The sequence below is a fragment of the Saimiri boliviensis genome, chromosome 5, assembly GCF_048565385.1.
Source record: "Saimiri boliviensis isolate mSaiBol1 chromosome 5, mSaiBol1.pri, whole genome shotgun sequence".
Lineage (NCBI taxonomy): Eukaryota > Metazoa > Chordata > Mammalia > Primates > Cebidae > Saimiri > Saimiri boliviensis.
Genome location: NC_133453.1, coordinates 39,886,202 through 39,909,000, shown reverse-complemented (window position 1 = coordinate 39,909,000; position 22,799 = coordinate 39,886,202). Strand labels below are relative to the sequence as shown.

Below are 22,799 nucleotides of genomic sequence, written 5' to 3'. Positions count from 1 at the left end.
TATAGATTAAAGTAATATTACATAATGATGAAGGGATCAAACCAACAGGAAGGTACCACAATCATAAACTTCTATGTACCTAGTACTAACCTCAAAACACATAAAGTAGTAGGGCATGGTGGCTCAGGCCTGTAATTACAGTACTTTGGGAGGCTGAGGCAGGCAGATAGCTTGCGCTCAGGAGTTCAAGACCAATCTGGACAACATGGCAAAACCCATTTTCTACAAAACAAACAAACAAAACCAAAGAAACTATGGTGTGGTGGTATGTGCCTATAGTCCCAGCCTCTTGGGAGACTGAGAGGATCACTTGAGCCCAGGAGGCCAAGTCTGCAGTAAGCCATGACCATACCACTGCACTCCTGTCTTAGCAGCAGAGTAAGCCTCTGCCATAAAATAAAATAAAATAAAATAAAAACATAAAGCAAAAATTTGCAGAATTAAAAGGAGAAAAAGACAAAACCATAATCACAGTTGGAGACCCACATCTCTCTCAGCAATTTGACAGAAAAAGTGACCAAAAATCAGTAAGATTTGAATGGTGCAATTTACAAACAACCAAAATGACTAATACAGAATATTGCACCTAGCAAAAACAAAATGTGAATTCTTTTCAAAGACTCCATGCATACTGAGCCATAAGAGAAGTTTCAACATACTTTAAAAAAGATGATGGCATTCAAAGTATGGTTTCTTTTTTTTTTTTTTCAAAGTATGGTTTCTAACCACAACAAAAATAAGCTACAAATCATTAACAACAATAACAAAAATAATAAATAAAAACCTAGAAAAACTACCTGGAAAATTAAAATTCAATTTCTTTTTTATTTTTTAAATTTAAAATTAGAGATGACATCTCACCATGTTGCATAGGCTGGTCTTGCACTGGTCTTGCACTCCTGGGCTCAGGCAATCCTCCTGCCTCAGCCTCCCAAAGTGCTGGGATTACAGGCGTGAGCCACTGCACCAGGCCTAAAATTACATTTCTAAATTATCTATAGGTCAAAGAAGAAATCTTTACAAAAAAATTAAAAAATAAGCTGGGTGTGGTGACATACACCTGTGGTCCCAGCTAATCAAGAGGCTGTGAGGTGAGAGGATTGCTTGAGGCTACGAGTTTAAGGCTGCAGTGAGCCATGATTGCACCATGGCAGTCCAACCTGAGCAACAGAGTGAGATCCTGTCTCAAAAAAAAAATCCCCAAAAAACAACAACAAAAAACCCATGACAGTATAAAATGGACACATTTCTTTAAAAATACAAATTACTAATGCTGAAAGAAACATAATATCCAAATAGCCCCAAAGCAATAAAGAAATGGAACGTATTATTAAAAATCTTTCCTTGGCCAGGCGCAGTGGCTCACGCCTGTAATCCCAGCGCTTTGGGAGGCCGAGGTGGGCGGATCACCTGAGGTCAGGAGTTCGGGACCAGCCTGACTAACACAGAGAAACCCTGTCTCTACTAAAAATACAAAATTAGCTGGGTGTGGTGGCACATGCCTGTAATCTCCACTACTCAGGAGGCTGAGGCAGGAGAATCACTTGAACCTGAGAGGCGGAGGTTGCAGTGAGTGGAGATCGGGCCATTGCACTCCAGCCTAGGCAACAAGAACAAAACTCTTATCTCAAAAAAAAAATTTTTTTTTTCCTTAAGGAAAATCTCAAGTATAGATGGTTTTACCAGTAATTTCTTCCAATTATGGGAGAAACCACAACAACCTTATAAAAGTCTTCCAGAGAATAATAAATATGTTGAGGAGGGAGAATCTCTTGAACCCAGTAGGCAGAGGTTACAGTGAGCCAAGATTGTGCCACTGTACTCCAGCCTGGGTGACATAACAAGACCCTGTCTCAAAAAAAAAAAAAAAAAAAGAAAAAGAAAGAAAGAAAGAAAGAAAGAAAGAAAGAAACTAATAAAGGCTTCCTGTTTTTAAGAACTAGCATAATAGCTGGGCAAGGTGACTCATGTCTGTAATCCCAGCACTTTGGGAAGCTTAGGAGGGCTGATCACTTGAAGTCAGGAGTTCAAGATCAGCCAAGTGAACATGGTGAAAATCCATCTCTAGTAAAAATACTAGAATTAGCCAGGCATGATGGTGGTCACCTGTAATTCCAGGTATTCAGGTGGCTGAGGCAGGAGAATCACTTGAACCCAGGAGGTGGAGGCTGCAGTGAGCTGAGATCACGCCACTGCACTCCAGCCTGAGGAACAGGGCATGATGCCATCTCAAAAAAAAAATAGAAAACCAGTATAGCCATAACAAAAATTAACACAGATATTAAAAGAAAGGAAAATCACACACTAATTTCTCTCATGAACACAGATGCAAAAATATCAATGAATTAGCAAATAAAATCTAGTACTATACATACAGAATACCACATATAAAAAAGAATTTACTCCAGGCATATAACAGCAGTTCAGGAGAAAATTCATATGATCATCCAAATAGGTATAGGAAAGACACGTTCAATATTCAGTTATGATATAACTGAAAAATTCATTTATATTGAAAAATTCATGAAGAATATCCATAAAAAGCTTACAGCAAGCATCATAGTCAATGGTAAAATATTGAAAACTTACCCCTGGAGGTTGAAAACAAGACAGAGATGACCATTATCACCACTTCTATTCAACAGTGTACTGGAAGGCCTAGCTAGTACAATAAGGCAAGAAAAACAAAAGGAATAAGGACTGGAAAAGAAGAAATGTTATTATTTGCAGATGATATAATTATATACCAAGAAAACCCAGAGTCTATAGATTATTAGAATAAGTGAATTTATCTAAGTTTCTGAATATAAGGTTAATACATGATAATCAACTGTTTCTATAAACTAGCCACAAATTTTTTAAAATGCATTGTAACAATAGCATTAAAAAAAATAAGACTAGAAATAAATCTAACAAAAGATGTGTAAGACCTCTACACTGAAAACAAGAAAACATTTTTGAGCCAGGTGTGGTGGCTCCTACATCTGTAATCCTAGCACTTTGGGAGGCCGAGGTGGGTGGATCACCTGTGGTCAGGAGTTCAAAACCAGCCTGGCTATCATGGTGAAACCCCATCTTTGTTTAAAAAAAAAAAGAAAGAAAGAAAAAAGAAAAAAAGAAAACATTTTTGAGAGAAAATAAAGAGAGTCTAAATAAAGCAGAGGATATACCATGTTCTTGAACTGGGAAGACTCATGGTTAAAGATGTCAGTTCTCCCTCAACTAATCACTCCCTTTAGGAAGCATGTGTATTGCCTAATCTGCAATTGCATAGGGTGGGGGTAGGAAAGCTGTAAGGTCCTAGCACAAAAGCCAGCCCAAAACTGAGATTGGACCAAGACCATAGAGAACACCCCCATCCTCAATCAGGAGCCTAATACTAAAGAAAGAGAAAAAGTGTGAGGAGAGAAGGGCATTCCATTTCTCAACAAGATGGAGTGACAGGAAGTAAATTTACTTTCTTGCCTGAATTTAAGACATGGAAGAAGGCCGGGCATGATGCTCATGCCTGTAATCCCAGCACTTTGGGACGGCAAGGCAGGTGGACCACTTGAGCTTAGGAGTTAGAGACTAACTTGTGCAACATGGTAAAACCCCCTCTTCACAAAAAATACAAAAAGTAGCCTAGTATAGTGGTGCACACCTGTAATCCCAGCTACTTAGGAAGCTGAGGCAGGAGAATCACTTGTACCTAGGCAACAGGAGTGGAAGAAAACACACACACAGAGACACACACACACACACACACACACACACACACACACAGAGAGAGAGAGAGAGAGAGAGAGAGAGAGAGAGAGAGGGAGAGAAGAAGAAGAAGAAAACATGAAACAAAGGCAGGCCACAATGGCTCACACTTGTTATTCCAGTACTCTGGGAGGCCAAGGCAGGAAGACTGCTGAACCCAGGAGTTTGAGACCAGCCTGGGCAACACAGTGAGACCTAGTCTCTACAAAAAATTTTTAAAATTGGCAGGGCATGGTGGCACATGCCTGTAGCCCAAGCTACTCAGGAAGCTGAGATGGGAGGATCATTTGAAATTGGGAGGTTAAGGCTGCATGAGCCATGACTGTCCCACTGCACTGCAGCCTGGGCAACAGAGTGAGATTCTGACTCAAAAGAAAAAAATAAAAGAAAATATATGAAACACAAGTTTTCAAGACACTGGATACAGATGATGAAGAACAATGAAGTTACCTCAACTTTCTTACTCAAGACTTTCCAGGCTGCAGGGTAAGGAAGAGAAAGGCAAGTAAAATGTGGTAGACTCCCTGAGTTAGGGAGGCAAAACTGAGTATAGGCAGACCAAAGTACTACAGGACAGAGTAATGCGGAGAGCTGTACTAAGAATGAACTCTGGAGATCTGCAAAGGATCACTCTCTAGTAGTCAAATGAAAACTAATCAGCACACTGTGTGTGTGAGGAAACTACCAGAAGCCAGGAAAACTAGCACCAGAAAGATAAGAGGTAGCAGCGTCCAGAACTTACACAGGGCCAGAAATAGTGCCACTTCTCACCAATTGCACTAAAGATAGGGTCAAGTACACATAAGAGTTCTCCCTGGTTGTCTCCGGATCCAAGATGGCCGTTTAGGAACAGCTCAGGATTGCAGCTCCCAGTGAAAGCGCGGAGGGTAAGCGGACACCGCATTTCCAGACAAATTTTTATTGCCCACAGACCAGGAGATTCCCAGGCAGAGGAGCCCCACGGGTTGCCAGCACGACTGTTTTGGCCAGTGCGGCCCTTTCAGTCCCCGCAGCTGTTTTGGCCCACGTGGCTGCTTTGTAGCACCCCAGCATGGCAGTTCTCCATACAAAATACACTGGTCCGGGTGCCCTTTTGGCTGGTGATTGGAGCCCTGGGAAGGCACAGTTGCCCATCCATCTGACTAAAGGGGGGTCTGAGGCAGGGAGCCAGGCCAGGAGATTCTCAGACAAAAACAAACAACCAACTCCTCACCAGCAAGGGAACAAGACTGGATGAAGAATGAGTGTGATGAAATGACAGAATCAGACTTCAGAAGGTAGGTAATAAGGAACTTCCATGAGCTAAAAGAACATGTTCTAATCCAATGCAAAGAAACTAAGAACCTTGAAAAAAGATTTGATGAAATCCTAACAAGAATGGACAAATAGAGAGGAATATAAGTGAATTGATGGAGCTGAAAAACACAACACAAGAAGTTCGCGAAGCATGCACAAGTTTCAACAGCCGAATTGACCAAGCAGAAGAAAGGATATCAGAGGTCGAAGATCAACTCAATGAAATAAATGAGAAGGCAAGATTAGAGAAAAAGGGGTAAAAAGGAATGAACAAAGTCTCCAAGAAATATGGGACTATGTGAAAAGACCTAATCTACGTTTGATAGGTGTACCTGAATGTGACGAACAGAATAAATCCAAGCTGGAAAATACTCTTCAGGATATTATCCAGGAAAACTTGCCCAACCTAGCAAGGCAGGCCAATATTCAAGTCCAGGAAATACAGAGAACACCACAAAGATATTCCTCAAGAAGAGCAAGCCCAAGGCAATAATCGTCAGATTCACCAGGGTTGAAATGAAGGAGAAAATGCTAAGGGCAGCCAGAAAGAAAGGTCGGGTTACACACAAAGGGAAGCCCATCAGACTCACAGCGGATCTCTCAGCAGAAACCATACAAGCCAGAAAAGAGTGGGGGTCAATATTCAGCATCCTTAAAGAAAAGAACTTTCAACCCAGAATTACATATCCAGCCAAACTAAGCTTCATAAGTGAAGGAAAAATAAAATCCTTTGTGAACAAGCAAGTACTCAGAGATTTCATCACCACCAGGCCTGCTTTACAGCAGCTCCTGAAAGAGGCTCCACACATAGAAAGGAACAACCAGTACCAGCCACTCGAAAAATAAACCAAATGGTAAAGAGCATCAACACAATGAAGAATCTATATCAACTAATGGGCAAAACAGCCAGCCAGCATCAAAATGGCAGTATCAAATTCACACATAACGATATTAACCCTAAATGTAAATGGACTAAATGCTCCAATCAAAAGACACAGACTGGCAAATTGGATAAAAAGCCAAAACCCATCAGTGTGCTATATCTAGGAAACCCATCTCACGTGCAAGGATACACAAAGACTCAAAGTAAAGGGATGGAGGAAGATCTACCAAGCAAATGAAGAGCAAAAAAAAAAGCAGGAGTTGCAATTCTCATCTCTGATAAAATAGACTTTAAAGCAACAAAGATCAAAAGAGACAAAGAAGGACATTACATGGTAAAAGGATCAATGCAACAAGAAGAGTTAACGATCCTAAATATGTATGCACCCAATAATACAGGAGCACCCAGATACATAAGGCAAGTTCTTAATGACTTACAAAGAGAATTAGAATCACACAAAATAATAGTGGGAGACTTTAACACCCCATTGTCAATATTAGACAGATCAACCAGACAGAAAATTAACAAGGATATCCAGAACTTGAACTCAGACCTGGAACAAACAAACCTAACAGACATTTACAGAACTCTCTACCCCAAATACACAGAATATACATTCTTCTCAGCACCACATCACACCTACTCTAAAATTGACCACATAATTGGAAGCAAATCACTCCTCAGCAAATGCAAAAGAATGGAAATCATAGCAAACAGTCTCTCAGACCACAGTGCAATCAAGTTAGAACTCAGAATTCAGAAACTAACTCAGAACAACACAGCCTCATGGAAACTGAACAACTTGCTCTTGAATGTTGACTGGATAAACAACGAAATGAAGGCAGAAATAAAGATGTTCTTCAAAACCAACGAGAATGAAAACACAACATACCAGAATCTCTGGGACACATTTAAAGCAGTCTCTAGAGGAAAATATATAGCAATAAATGCCCATATGAGAAGAAAGGAGAGATCTAAAATTGACACCCTATCATCAAAATTGAAAGAGTTAGAGGAGTAAGATCAAAAAAACTCAAAAGTTAGCAGAAGACAGGAAATAACTAAGATCAGAACAGAACTGAAGGAGATAGAGACACAAAAAACTCTTCAAAAAATCAATAAATCCAGGAGCTGGTTTTTCGAAAAGATCAACAAAATAGACAGACCACTAACCACATTAATAAAAAAGAAAAGAGAGAATAACCAAATTGATGCAATAAAAAATAATAAAGGGGATATCACCACAGATTCCACAGAAATTCAAACCATCATCAGAGATTATTACAAACAACTCTATGCACATAAACTAGTAAACCTGGAAGAAATGGATAAATTCCTGGACACTTGCCTCCTCCCAAGCCTAAACCAAGAAGAAGTCAAAACCCTGAATAGACCAATAACAATGTCTGAAGTTGAGGCAGCAATTAAGAGCCTACCACCCAAAAAAAGCCCAGGTCCAGATGGGTTCACAGCTGAATTCTACTACCAGACATACAAAGAGGAGCTGGTACCATTCCTTCTGAAACAATTCCAAATAATCCAAAAAGAGGGAATCCTTCCCAAGTCATTTTATGAGACCAACATCATCCTGATACCAAAACCCGGCAGAGACTCAACAAGAAAAGAAAACTTCAGGCCAATATCTATGATGAACATAGATGCAAAAATCTTCAATAAAATACTGGCGAGCCGATTGCAAAAGCACATCAAAAAGCTTATCCACCATGATCAAGTATAATTCATCCCAGGGATGCAAGGCTGGTTCAACATATGCAAGTCCATAAACGTAATTCACCACATAAACAGAACCAAAGACAAAAACCACATGATTATCTCAATTGATGCAGAGAAGGCCTTTGACAAAATTCAACAACCCTTTATGCTAAAAACCCTCAATAAACTAGGTATTGATGGACCATATCTCAAAATAATAAAAGCCATTTATGACAAACCAACAGCCAATATCATACTGAACGGGCAAAAACTGGAAGCATTCCCTTTGAAATCTGGCACTAGACAAGGATGCCCTCTCTCACCACTCCTATTCAATATAGTACTGGAAGTTCTAGCCAGAGCAATCAGGCAAGAAAAAGAAATAAAGTGTATTCAGATAGGAAAGGAGGAAGTCAAACTGTCTCTATTTTCAGATGACATGACTGTGTATCTAAGACCCCATCTTCTCAGCCCAAAGTCTCATAAAACTGATAAGCAACTTCAGCAAAGTCTAAGGATACAAAATCAATGTGCAAAAATCACAAGCATTCCTATACACCAATAACAGACTTAAAGAGAGCCAAATCAAGAACGAACTGCCATTCACAACTGCTACAAAGAGAATAGAATACCTAGGAATACAGCTAACAAGGAACATAAAGGACCTCTTCACGGAGAACTATAAGCCACTGCTCAACGAAATAAGAGAGGACACAAACGGATGGAGAATCTTTCCATGTTCATGGTTAGGAAGAATCAACAGCATGAAAATGGCCATACTGCCCACAGTAATTTACAGATTCAATGCTATCCCCATCAAGCTACCAATGACCTTCTTTACAGAATTGGGAAAAAACACCTTAAACTTCCTATGTATGGAACCAAAGGAGAGCCCGCATAGCCAAGTCAATTCTAAGCAAAAAGAACAAAGCAGGAGGCATCACACTACTGGACTTCAAACTATACTACAAGGCTACAGTAATCAAAACAGCATGGTACCGGTACCAAAACAGAGGTATAGACCAATGGAACAGAACAAAGGCCTTGGAGGCAACACAACATATCTACAACCATCCGATCTTTGACAAACCTGACAAAAACAAGCAATGGGGAAAGGATTCCCTGTTTAATAAATGGTGTTGGGAAAACTGGCTAGCCATGTGCAGAAAGCAGAAACTGGACCCCTTCCTGACACCTTACACTAAAATTAACTCCAGATGGATTAAAGACTTAAACATAAGACCTAACACCATCAAAACCCTAGAAGAAAATCTAGGCAAAACCATTCAGGACACAGTAGTAGGCAAGGACTTCATGACCAAAACACCAAAAGCATTGGCAACAAAAGCCAAAATAGACAAATGGGACCTAATCAAATTCCACAGCTTCTGCACAGCAAAAGAAACAGTAATTAGAGTGAATCAGCAACCAACAGAATGGGAAAAAATTTTTGCAGTTTACTCATCTGACAAAGGGCTGATATCCAGAATTTACAAAGAACTAAAACAGATTTACAAGAAAAAAACAAACAAGCCCATTCATAAGTGGGCAAAGGATATGAACAGACACTTTACAAAAGAAGACATACATGAGGCCAACAAACATGAAACAAATGCTCATCATCACTGATCATTAGAGAAATGCAAATCAAAACTACATTGAGATACCATCTCACGCCAGTTAGAATGGTGATCCTTAAAAAATCTGGAGACAACAGATGCTGGAGAGGATATGGAAAAATAGGAACACTTTTACACTGTTGGTGGGAGTGTAAATTAGTTCAACGATTGTGGAAGACACTGTGGCGATTCCTCAAGGACCTAGAAATAGAAATCCCATTTGACCCAGCAATCCCATTACTGGGTATATATCCAAAGGATTATAAATCATTCTACTATAAGGACACATGCACACGAATGTTCATTGCAGCACAGTTTACAATAGCAAAGACCTGGAAGTAACCCCAATACCCATCAATGATAGACTGGACAGGGAAAATGTGGCACATATACACCATGGAATATTACGCAGCCATCAAAAACGATGAGTTCGTGTCCTTTGTAGGGACATGGATGAACCTGGAAACCATCATTCTCAGCAAACTGACACAGGAGCAGAAAATCAAACACCGCATGTTCTCACTCACAGATGGGTGTTGAACAATGAGAACACATGGACACAGGGAGGGGAGCACTACACACTGGGGTCTGTTGGAGGGAAATAGGGGAGGGACAGCAGGGGGTGGGAAGTTGTGGGGGGATGGCATGGGGAGAAATGCCAGATATAGGTGATGGGGAGGAAGGCAGCAAATCACACTGCCACTTGCGTACCTATGCAACAATCTTGCATGTTCTTCACATGTACCCCCAAACCTAAAATGCAATTAAAAAAAAAAAAACAAAAAAAGAGTTCTTCCTAAGTAATGAGGACTAACTAGCCCTACAGTGAACACAGATCCAGTACTATCTATTAAATCTTAAAATCTTTTTTTTTTTTTTGAGACAGATTTTTGCTCTTGTAACCCAAGCTGGAGTGCAAATACATGATCTCCGGTCACTGCAACCCCTGCCTCCTGGGTTCAAGCAATTCTCCAGCCTCAGTCTCCCAAATAGCTGAGATTACAGGCACCAACCACCACACCCGGCTAATTTTTGTATTTTTAGTAGAGATGGGGTTTTACCATGTTGGCCAGGCTGGTCTTGAACTCCTGACCTCAGGTGATCTGTAAAATCAAAACCTGGAAGGATCAAGCTATTTTCAAATAAATGTAACTGCATGCCAGAGCAGAGCTCAAAAACATTTATAGGAATATAAAACTATCCCACATAATGCAAAAGTTTGAAAAGTGCTTGCATACTGGAGCTTTCCTTTCTCTCTACTTTTAATATTTAGCAGCCATATGAAGAAGCCAGGGCTAGCCTAATGAAGAGACACAGGCCGACCAACAGCCAACAGTATCCAATAAATGTGTGAGTGAAGGCATCTTAAATAACAGTCCCAGTCAAATGACATGAGTAATCTCAGGGAAGACCAGAAAAAGAACTGCCCAGATGCCCAAATTACTGACCCATAGAATTATGAGCAAATAAAATAGTTGTCATGTTAAGCTACTAAATTTGGGGGCTATGCATACATCAAAGAGGGGAGTTGAAAAATCATTCATTAATCTACTATAAAGGACATTCAAAAGTGACCATCGCTAGATAATTTTCAAAACAGATCTTATTAGCTGAGTCTCTACCAAGACATTCTGAAGAGACACTAAATGCCAGGAACTAGCAACCAGCTCTTAGTTCAAAATGATGCAGGTTTGTATTAGCATTAGAACTCAACGCAGGCGGGCGCGGTGGCTCACACCTGTAATCCTAGCACTTTGGGAGGCTGAGGTGGGTGGATCACCAGAGGTCAGGAGTTCAAAAACAGCCTGGCCAACACGGGGAGACCTTGTCTCTACAAAATATAAAAATAAATTAGCAGGCCGGGCGCGGTGGCTCAAGCCTGTAATCCCAGCACTTTGGGAGGCTGAGGCGGGTGGATCACGAGGTCAAGAGATTGAGACCATCCTGGTCAACATGGTGAAACCCCATCTCTACTAAAAATACAAAAAATTAGCTGGGCATGGTGGCACATGCCTGTAATCCCAGCTACTCAGGAGGCTGAGGCAGGAGAATTGCCTGAACCCAGGAGGCGGAGGTTGCGGTGAGCTGAGATTGTGCCATTGCACTCCAGCCTAGGTAACAAGAGCGAAACTCCGTCTCAAAAAAAAACAGAACTCAACGCAACATTCCTTCCAGTTCCACAGGTTGCAGAGGAGTTAGCCTACTGAAGACAGTAATGAAAACAATGATTACCAAAAATCATAGTTGTCCATTTATAGGTCCTGGATATCAATACTTTTAAATTATCCATATAATTTTAGTGTTGTCAATTATCTTTGTCTTTTTTTGGGCTATCTGCCTGCTCTAGCTACCTGAGCTTTCTTGATGTTTCTTGAACATGCCAAACTCATTCTTGCCTAAGAGGCTTTGTGCTTCTATTCCCTTTGCTGCCCAGCTGCTCACCTTGGTTTCCTTCTTCATCCAATCTCTGTGCTCACTCCAAACAAACAAACAAAAAACACTGGCCAGGCGTGGCGGCTCATGCCTGTAATCCCAGCATTTTGGGAGACCAAGGTAGATGGATCACAAGATAAAGAGATAGAGAACATGCTGGCCAACATGGTGAAACCCCATCTCTACTAAAAATACAAAAATTAGCTGGGTGTGGTGGCGCATACCTGCACCAGTAACTACAGAGTCCCAGCTACTTGGGAGGCTGAGGCAGGAGAATTGCTTGAACCTGGGAGGCAGAGGTTGCAGTGAGCCAAGACCATGCCACTACACTCCAGCCTGGCAACAGAGTGAGATTCTCTCTCAAAAAAAAAAAAAAAAAAACACCCAGAAACAAAACAAACAAACAAAAAAACACTACTCATCACTGATCAAAATCACTCTATTCCATGATCTGCTTTACTATTCTCCACATTTACTTCTTCTTGTCTCCTACTAGAACATAAACTCCATGCAGGAGAATGTCTTCTTATTCACTACTAAATCTGCAGTCCCTATTTCAGCAGCTAGACAAAGCAGGTAGTCACTAAATGTATAGGGAAGCAAGAAGATTCCTATTCACCTAAGTGGTACTGGGGTCACAGCAGAGTAATGACCTGGAAAAATCCTCTCCTCCATAAAAGCAACAAGACACTGGTGAAAATTGTCAGAATGAACTTTTTCAGAACTTTGGAAATTAGCCAAAAGGTTAAAGCAATCTGGGAAGTGTTTATTGTAGAAAAGTAGCTGAGGCTGGGCGTGGTGGCTCACGCCTGTAATCCTAGTACTTTGAGAAGCCAAGGCAGGCAGATCATGAGGTCAAGAGATCGAGACCATCCTGGCCAACAGAACGCTATCTCTACTAAAAATACAAAAATTAGCCAGAGCATGGTGGCACGCACCTGTAGTCCCAGCTACTCAGGAGGCTGAGGCAGGAGAATCACTTGAACCCAGGAGGCAGAGGTTGCAGTGAGCAAAGAATGTACCACTGCAATCCAGCCTGGCGACAAAGCAAAACTCCATCTCATAAAAAAGAAAAGAAAAAGGAAAAAAGAAAAGCAGCTGAAACTCTCAAGTAGCTGAGACTACAGGTATGTACCCACTGTGCCCAACCTTCAAGGAGTTTTAACTTGCCCTATTTCCATTCCACCTCCCCAGCTCCACAGGAGCCTTTAAACAAACAGCCCACAATCACACCAAGAGCCTGACTGGCAGTCACTGAAGGTAACAGAATGGTCTGCAATGCCTTCAAAGCCTCATTCCTGGAAAACTAATTATTTGACCTGTCTGGAAGCTTCCGGAAGACCCTGATATGGTTTGGCTGTGTCCCCATCCAACTCTCATCTTGAATTGTAACTCCCACAATTTCTACATGTCATGGAAGGAACCTGGTGGGAGGTGATTAAATTATGGGGACAGATCATTCCTGCACTGTACTTGTGATAGTGAATGAGTCTCATGAGATCAGATGGTTTTAAAAACAGGGAGTTTCCCTGCATAAACTCTCCCTTTGCCTGCTACCATCCATGTAAGATATGACTTGCTCCTCCTTGCTTTCTGCCATGATTGTGAGGCCTCCCCAGCCACATGAAACTGTAAATCCATTAAACCTATTTTTCTTCCCAGTCTTGGGTATGTCTTTATCAGCAGCATGAAAATGGACTAATACAGACCCCATTTGCAAGGTTGTCTTTAATTTGACTTGAAGATCAACCAGTACAAATAGTCTTTTCCCTAGGGGCATTTGTACAAAACAGGAGCAGTTATTTAATATCCTTACTGCCTGAGGCAGTGGAGGCAGTTAGGGCAAACAACAGGCCAACCAAAAAGCCTAAAAAGAAAAGCTGGGATTCAGGCACAATGGCTAATCCTGTAATCCCAGCACTCTGGGAGGCCAAGGCAGGCAGATCACTTGAGATTGGGAGTTCAAGACTAGCCTGGCCAACATGATGGTGAAACCATGCCTCTAGTAAAAATACAAAAATTAGCTGGGCACGGTGGCACACACTTGTAGTCCCAGCTACTCAGAAGGCTGAGGCAGGAGAACTGCTTGGACCTGGAAGGGGAGGTTGCAGTGAGCTGAGATCACACCACTGCCCTCCAGCCTGGGCAGAGTCAGACCCTATCTCAAAACAACCAACCAACCCAGAAAAGCAAAGCTGGGAAATGAGATGTCCATAAAGGACTTTGAAAAGCTCCAACAAATTCCTGAGAATCCAGAAGGCCATATTCATGCACAGGAATGTATACTTAGAGTTATATATATATTCTCAGGAAAAATCTAAGAAGCCCTTAAAATTTCCTTAGGGGCTAACCCAAGGCTCTGCACACGACTCATTACTGGAGAATTAATGACATTTTTTGCAACTCTACTGGGAGAGGATTCTTGCAGCTTGAGCCTGGTTTCTTCCAGACTTCATTCCACATGCCTTTTGCTTTGCTGATTTTGCCTTGTATCATCTCATTGTAATAAATCATAACTGTGAATATAATAACTTGAGTCCTGAGAGTCAATCTTGCAAACCATGAAACGTGGGAATGATCTTGAGGGACCCTCAACAAAGCTCCTAAGCCCTTTCGACATAAACCTAGTAAATGGGCTGGGCTCTGTGGCTCACATCTGTAATCCCAGCTCTTAGGGAGGCAGAGGCAGGAAGATAGCTTGAGCCCAGGAGTTCACGACCTGCCTGGGCGATATAGCGAGACTCTGTTCTCCACAGAAAAGAAAAAAAACAAAAAAAAAACAAAAAAAAAAAACACCTAGTAAATGAAAATAACCTCCTAGCTTCCTGCTAGGTAGGACAAGAAGTTCCAAGCTTACCTTGCACAAATCCTGCCCTAGGCCTAGAAGCAGACATTTTGCCAAGGAACCCAATTCAGTAGGAAATAATATTTTAAAGACTACATTCTTGGTGCTAAAGTTTAGGTGTGTCTTAAACACAATTTACTCCCATTTAGTGATGTGGGGGTGAAGAGAGGAAAGGATCCATTCCTTGTATTTCACCATAAAAAGTAGTACCCAACTCTGAAGAATCTAAAAACATGTTGGATATACAACCTGCTTAGGTATGCAGGTACAAAATTAAAGTAGAAAAATAAATTCCAAGAAAATAGGCTGAATTTTTTAATTTTAATTTTCAGAGATGAGTTCTTGCTATGTTGCCCAGGCTAGTCTTGAACCCCTGGCATCAAACAATCCTCCTGACTTTGCCTCTCAAAATGCTGGGATTACAGGCATGAGCCACTGCATCTGGCCTATGTTGAATTTTAGAATAAACCTTTCAAATCCTGAATAAACACATGTTTAAAGCAGTTGGTATTCAAAGAGTTGAGTCAAGAAATGCAGGGTCTGGATTTGGTGGCATTTTTAACCTCTAAAAGAATTCCTGGCCAGGTGTGGTGACTCACGCCTGTAATCCAAGCACTCTGGGAGGCAAATCACCTGAGATTAGGAGTTTGAGACCAGCCTGACCAACATGGAGAAACCCCATCCCTACTAAAAACACAAAATTAGCCAGGTGTGGTGGCACACACCTATAATCCCAGCTACTCAGGAGGCTGAGATAGGAGTATCACTTGAACCCGGGAGGCGGAGTTTGCAGTGAGCCAAGATTGTGCCATTGCACTCCTGCCTGGGCAACAAGATCGAAAGTCTGTCTCAAAAAAAAGAAAAAAAAAAAAAGAATTCCTTACTTACGAGCTCTTCTTAAAGGCAAAAATATTAGCAATATTGGCATCTTTTTTTCTTTTGTGTTTTTTCCCCAATTTTTTTTTTTGTGGTAAAACACACTTAATAAAGAATTTACCATCTTAACCATTTTTAAGTGTGCATTTCAGTAGTATTAAATGCATTCATAATGTTGTGCAACCATCACCATACTCTTTTCATCTTGTAAACTAAAACTCTAGGCTAGGTATAGGGGATCATACCTGTAATCCCAGCACTTTAGGAGGCCAGGGAAGGCAGATCATTTGAGCCTAGGACTTTGAGACCAACCTGGGCAACATGGCAAAACCCTGTCTCTATAAAAAACAAAAAAATTAGCTGGACATGGTAGTGCACACCTGTAGTTCCAGCTACTCCAGGGACTGAGGTGAGAGGATCACTTGAGCCCAGAGTTTGAGGTTACAGTGAGCTACGATCATGCCACTGCACCCCAGTATGGGTGACAGAGTGAAACCCTCTCTCTAAAAATATAAACGTGAAATTAAAAATGAAGGACAAGTTATCACAGCTCAGCCAGCCACCACCACTTAGAAAGCAGTGGCTTATGCCTGTAATCTTAGCTACTCAGGTGGCTGATGTGGGAGGATCATTTGAAGCCAGTAGTTCAAGACCAGATTGGGCAACACAGAAAGACCCTATCTCTAAAATAAAAATAAAATAAAATAAAGAAGCACAGTGCATGGTGGAACTCTTTAAATTCTGGAAATAGCATAAACCATATTTTAGTGTGCTGCTCTGCCCACTTCCTGAATAATTCATTAAGCTGCCAGTTTTAAATGGGGCCTAGGACATGAGAAAGCAAAAGGTAAAGATACTCTGCCATTTGGGACTTAAGATCCAGCAAATTCAGTGTATTAAAAGTGTCTGTGGTAGAAGTAGCTGTATAAAGCTACCAGTAGGCCCTGATAGGAGAATCACAACACACAGCACTAGGCACAAAAGTCCACCTAAAGCAGGATTCCTTAACCTTGGCACTATTGGCATTTTAGTCACCCTTGACATTGTGAGAGGCTGTCTCTTACATGATAGGATGTTTAGCAGCATCCCTGGCCTCTTCCTACTAGATGCCAATAGCACTCCCGTGAATTATGACCAACAAAATGTCGGTAAACATTGTCAAGTGTCCCTCGGGGAGCAAAACGGTCCCTGGATAAGAACTACTGTTCTGAAGAGAGCTATGTTCTCTCTGCAGATGACTGCTCTCCTTTTGAGAAATAGCTCCTTGCTTGGCTTTTGAGCCCCACCAGAGACTGACCATGTGACCTGACATACTCTCAAGAAGTGAGTGTTCTGATCCACCAAGCCATAAAGCTATATTTCCTGGGGACATTCCATCATTAAGTGGAAGTGATATTGTGTGTCAGATATTAGTTTTTCCTGTCCTTCAGGGAACATGGGAGGACTATATTTCTCTATCCTCTTTAAGTCAAATGTGACCTTACGACTTTCTTTAACCAAAGAACAGAAATTATTTCTGGAGAAACATGTATGTGCCAGTATGCAATTCTCCAGCCTGTTCTTGTCTCTATGATAACGGAAGCAGAGATAAATATAGACATGCAATGCTGACCCATCAAATGAAGAACAGCTGCCTGGAATCACCCAACTTGCAACAGATTTTTCGTGAGAATAAATATATCTCTCTTTTTAAAATTTTAAGCCATTATTTGAAGGTTGGTCGTTACCACTACATAACCAACTAATCTTGCAACAGATTTGACATGAAAATAAATATATCTCTCTTTTTAAAATTTTAAGCTATTATTTGAAGGTTGGTTGTTACCACTACATAACCAACTAATCATGACTACAATGGTTATAATATGAGGTTAGAGCAGGCTCCAAAAGCACAAGTAAGCTAAAGGAACAAATAGCTCAGACACCCATGACACTTACTTCTACTAATCAACTGTTCCTTAATCTATGGCCTTGTAGAGTTCGCTAAGATCAAATGAAAGCAGAAAAAAAAAAAAAAAAAAAAAAAAAAACAAAAAAAAACACTTAGGCCTGGTTTACACATGGTTGAATACAATATGCTGGCATTGACTTTACAGAGAAAGTGGCCCTACAGGACAGGAGAAAGGGAACTCCCAGTAAGCAGAACTTCAAACAGTATCTCGTTGTTCACTAAACCTGAAGAGACCAAAGGTATGGATCTATTGGTTTGGCTAAATGGCTTTTGTCATCAATATCTGCTCAACAGGCTCATGAATAAAATGGTCTTGTCAGCAGGAATAGAAATTATACCCTGGCTCAACACAGACTTCTCCTCACCAACACTGATCTACAATTCCATAATATGCCAGGCTGTCTCACACCTCACACATTTTCTTATGCTACACTCCTCTCTGGAATGCCTTTCAACTACCCTTTATCTTAACTATCCTCCCCTTCTTCCAACACCAACACTGAGACCAACAGTTGCCTCCTCTATAAAGCCCTCTCACAGTATACAACGCTGCATCAATTCAAAGCCCTCTCCTTCCTCTTCACTCAGAAGTTCTCAACATAGGGTCCACATTTCCCCACGGATCTATAATAAAACTCATAAACTTTGATAAGAAGAAAATTGTATCACTCTTTTTACCAAACTCTAACTAAAATTTAGAATTTCATTAGATTGTGAGTATAGGCAAAACAATAAAACAAACAACCATAATATTTTTGTGACTTGGTCACCAATAGAAATCACAGGTATTAGGCCAGGCGCGGTGGCTCACGCCTGTAATCCCAGCACTTTGGGAGGCCGACGCGGGTGGATCACTTGAGGTCAGGAGACCAGCCTGGACAACATGGTGAAACCCCGTCTCTAATAAAAATACAAAATTAGCCAGGCATCACGGTGCACGCCTGTAGTCCCAGCTACCTGGGAGGCTGAAGCATGGGAATCACTTGAACCTGGGAGGTGGAGGTTGCAGTAAGCCCAGATCACACCATTGTACTCCAGCCTGGGCAACAGAGCCAGACTCCATCAAGAAAGAAAGAGAGGAAAGAAAAAGAAAGAAACAAGAAGGAAGGAAGGAAGGAAGGAAGGAAGGAAGGAAGGAAGGAAGGAAGGAAGGAAGGAAGGAAAGAAATCACAGGAATTTTCATATCAAATTAGATACATTTGTTGTTTATCACTATGTCATAACATTTTCTCTGGCCAGAGAGCTTCTGCCCTACCCTGGATAAAAATGTTTCCAATCTCATCTGCCCAGATATTTGGCTAAACATTTTTCTAGGTGTTTCCATTATGAGATTAACATTTAAATCTATAGTCTGAGTAAAGCAGATTGCCCTCCATAATGGCAATGGTAGATGTCATTTACTCAGTGAAAAGTGTGAATAGAACAAAAAGGCTAAGGCTCCCGCAAGTAAGACAGTTGGTTCCTCCTGCTAAGGACATTGGCTTTCTTTTTTTTCTTTTTCTTTCTTTTTTTTTTTTCTCTGCTTTAGGCTTTGTTTTACTGCAAGAGGGATGATGGCTTTCTCCTGTCTTTAAACTCAAACTGAAACATCAGCTCTTCAGTGTCTCAAGCCTGAGTGAGTGCTACTATGTTATCTCTGGTTCTCAGGTCTTTGGACTGTGTCTGACTGGAACTATACCGTCAGCTCTCCTGATTCTCCAGCTTGCCAAATACCCTGCAGATCTTGGGACTTAGCCTCCTAAATTGTATAAGCAAATTCCTATAATAAACCTTATAATAAATCACACACACACCCTTACTGGTTCTATTTCTCTGGAAAACCGTGATGAAGATAGTTCCTGACTTGTTCAGAATGACCTAAGGATATATGCAGAATTCATCTCTTTTATCTCTCAAAACAAGAATCCAAGTTACAGATGGGAATGCCTGGACCTGGTATAAGGCATTCCATTACCATGCCTTCTTCAGTAGAACAGGGCACATAAGAAAGACTGGTGGCTAGGCAGATACCCAAACAGAGAGCAAACATCAATCTCTCTTCTTAATGACAGAGAGTGACTCTTTCAGGACCTCCTTATCTTGGCCTTCAGGCAAGAAAAAAACCCTTTCTTTTCCCCTCAAGGAGCAGGGAATCGTTTATTTCTTTCTATTAATACTGTCCTTCCGGGCCGGGCGCGGTGGCTCAAGCCTGTAATCCCAGCACTTTGGGAGGCCGAGGCGGGTGGATCACGAGGTCGAAAGATCGAGACCATCCTGGTCAACATGGTGAAACCCCGTCTCTACTAAAAATACAAAAAACTAGCTGGGCGTGGTGGTGCATGCCTGTAATCCCAGCTACTTAGGAGGCTGAGGCAGGAGAATTGCCTGAGCCCAGGAGGCGGAGGTTGCGGTGAGCCGAGATCGCGCCATTGCACTCCAGCCTGGGTAACAAGAGCGAAACTCCGTCTCAAAAAAAAAAAAAAAAAAAAAAAAAATACTGTCCTTCCAAAGAAGTCCTCTCCTCTTCTGTCTCTTAAACCTCATAAATTGATGGGGTGGGCAGAATCATAATGGTTATTAGTCACAACAGCCCATAGTACTCAATACCTTCTGTTCTCAGAAACCTGTGTGCAGATTGAAAAATCCTCTTACTGGGCAGGTGTGGTGGCTCACACCTGTAATCCCAGTACTTTGGGAAGCTGAGGCAGGTGGATCACCTGAGGTCAGGAGTTCAAGACCAGCCTGGCCAACATGGTGAAACCCTGTCTCTACTAAAAATAAAAAAATTGACCGGGTATAGTGGCACATGCCTGTAATCGCAACTACTTGGGAGGCTAAGGCAGGAGAACTGCTTGAACACGGAAGGCGGAAGTTGCAGTGAGCCAAGATCACACCACTGCACTCCAGCCTGGGCGACAAGAGCAGAACTCCATCTCAAAAAAAAAAAACATGGGGGTGGGGAGAAGGGTAGTCTTCTTATTAAACCTTAACTTTTCTGGGGTAGGGAGTATGTCTCACTTGCATTTGCGTTTCCAGTTCTTAATAGGACCTAGAACATAGTTAGCACTTAATTCCTATCTATCGAATGAAGAACTTAACAGCACTGCTAAGCAGTTAGCAGCAGATACAGTATAGAAGACAAGGAGCAAGTATGGCAAAGATTACTAGTTGCCATCCAACATAGATCATCACTCCACCCCCACTGATCTAGTCTGTATGCTCAGTTAAAAGCCATTTCCGAACCTTACCTGTAGCTAAGTATAGCCAAATGACTACGTTACATTTCTGTCAATGAGATCAGAGGAAGAATTGTGTAGGAAATTCTAGACAGGTTTTTTTTAAAAAAAGATGAGAGGTACAGCTCTTTTGTCTGTGCCTTTCTTCCTCCTTTCTTCTGCCTACAACATAATGTGATGGCTGGAGATCCAACAACCATTAGGTGATCTTGAAAATAGAAGATACATACTAAGGATGGCAAAAGAAAAAGACAGAAGCAGCCTGTGCCCTTGACAACTCCACAGAGTTGCCATATAGGCCCCAGATTGCCTACCTTTGAATTTTTACACCAGACAAATTAACTACTTTAAGCAATGGTTATTTCTTATCTCTGTTTCCAATAGCCAAACACAATTTCTAACTGATAAGGCAAAAAAGAGACTCCAGCAACAAATCTGTAATCTAAAACAACAGCCATCTCAGCTATGCCTCAATTTAATGCTGATTAAATATAAGATATTTCTACTGATACGAGACGGGTGGAATAGGAAGCAAGACTGAACAAAGAGATTCTACTCTTTGAGGGCACAACATACAGTTCAGCTGGATGGATGTTTAGAGTACTTTAGTACACTGACAAATTTTATACTACAGTACTATAATTTTTTGCCAACAGTTGGTACTTATATTCTAAAAAGACAATGTGGCTTACAAAACTGTGATTAGAAAGACCAAACTACATGAAAATAATGGGTTAAGACAAATAAACTTTTTATCAAAAAAAATTTAATGGAAGATGTTAAACTAGCTGTTTAAAACTTGTTTAAATATATATATATGCATACATATACATATATATTATACACATACGTGTATACACACACACACATACACATGTATGGAAAGGAATTTAAGGAGGTTATTGACAAGTCTTAGTAGCTAACAAAAGTCTCTATTAAATTAAGAATCAGGGAGACTGTTTTCACAAGATAGTGCTGAAGGGGCCGAAGCCAAAGCAAAGGCTTTGAAGGCCAAGAAGGCAGTGCTGAAAGGCATCCACAGCCACATACCCAAAAAAACAAGATCTGCAAGTCACCCACTCCTGGTGGCCCAAGGCACTGCAGCCACAGAGGCAGCCCAAACATCCTTGTAAGATAGCAGGATACAAGGAGAAAGAAGCTTGACCACTATGTCATCAACTTCCTCCTGACCACTGAGTTTGCCATGAGGAAAACAGAAGACAACATACTTGTGTTCATTGTGGATGTTAAAGCCAACAAGCACCAGGTCAAATAGGCTGTAAAGAAGCTCCATAACATTGATGAGGCCAAGGTCAAGACCCTGATCAGACCTGATGAAGAGATGAAGGCCTATGTTCGACTGGCTCTTGATTATGATGCTTTGAAGGTTGCCAACAAAATTAGAATCATCTAAACTGAGTCCAGCTGGCTAATTCTAAATATATATATTAATATCTTTTCACCAGAAAAAGAAAGACTCAAGCACTATCAACAGTTAAGTAACCATAATGACAAAGGTGATAGATAAATTTGATTCTAACACTTTTTGATGTTTCATGCATTACAATAGGACAAAATAGATATTCTGTAACCCATGCTTTGCCATTCAATAAATTGCGGCCACTTACCATATTTTATGACTACTTTTTTGGCAGTTATATTTCTAGAAAGTACTATAATTCTATAAATATCAAAGTCACACCTCTTAATATACTACATTATTGAGTTTTTATGCTTTTCTGTAAAATTAAAGTCTAGTCATTTACATTTTCTCAGATTTGTCTCCATGGCAGCCAGATACCCAAACAGAAAGCCTAGAATTCACAAAGACGAACCAAAAGTTTCTAAACTGGACCCAAGTTAAGGTAAACACATTTGCAATGCCAGCTTTTATTAGAGTGAATGTTTACGCAAAGATTAATGCATATATCCATCATAAAGCGTTATCAGAAAAGGACCCTGGACTACTCCAACTCTTATTTTTCAATTTTAGTTTAATTCTCGAACTAGATAGCTTTCAGGGACAGTAAGAGAATGGGACATGAATGTCTGTACAAATTAGCACAGGTCTGAATCATGAAAGAAATTAGTTTGATTTATGGAAAATAGCTAAGTGCCAAGTAAGAACTAATCCAAACCAAAACATTCAGCACAATTTTCATTTCTGACAACTTCAGCTCCTGACTAGAAAAGCTATCTTAGCTATGATAGGCCAGGCAC

General features: G+C 40.9%; 1 protein-coding gene across 9 annotated transcripts in view; it reads right to left on the bottom strand.

The window, feature by feature from the left end:
• HYCC2 (hyccin PI4KA lipid kinase complex subunit 2) overlaps nt 1–22,799 on the bottom strand; it is an 87,155-nt gene that overhangs the window by 60,357 nt on the left and 3,999 nt on the right. For 2 of the 9 annotated variants that reach the window (XM_039470103.2, XM_074399286.1), the window contains exon 2: nt 2,590–2,662. The exons of 4 other annotated variants lie outside the window; for them this stretch is intronic. The gene's annotated coding sequence lies outside the window, so the exon portion shown is untranslated. 3 more of the 9 variants (XM_074399285.1, XM_074399287.1, XM_074399290.1) reach the window with 2 other exon arrangements.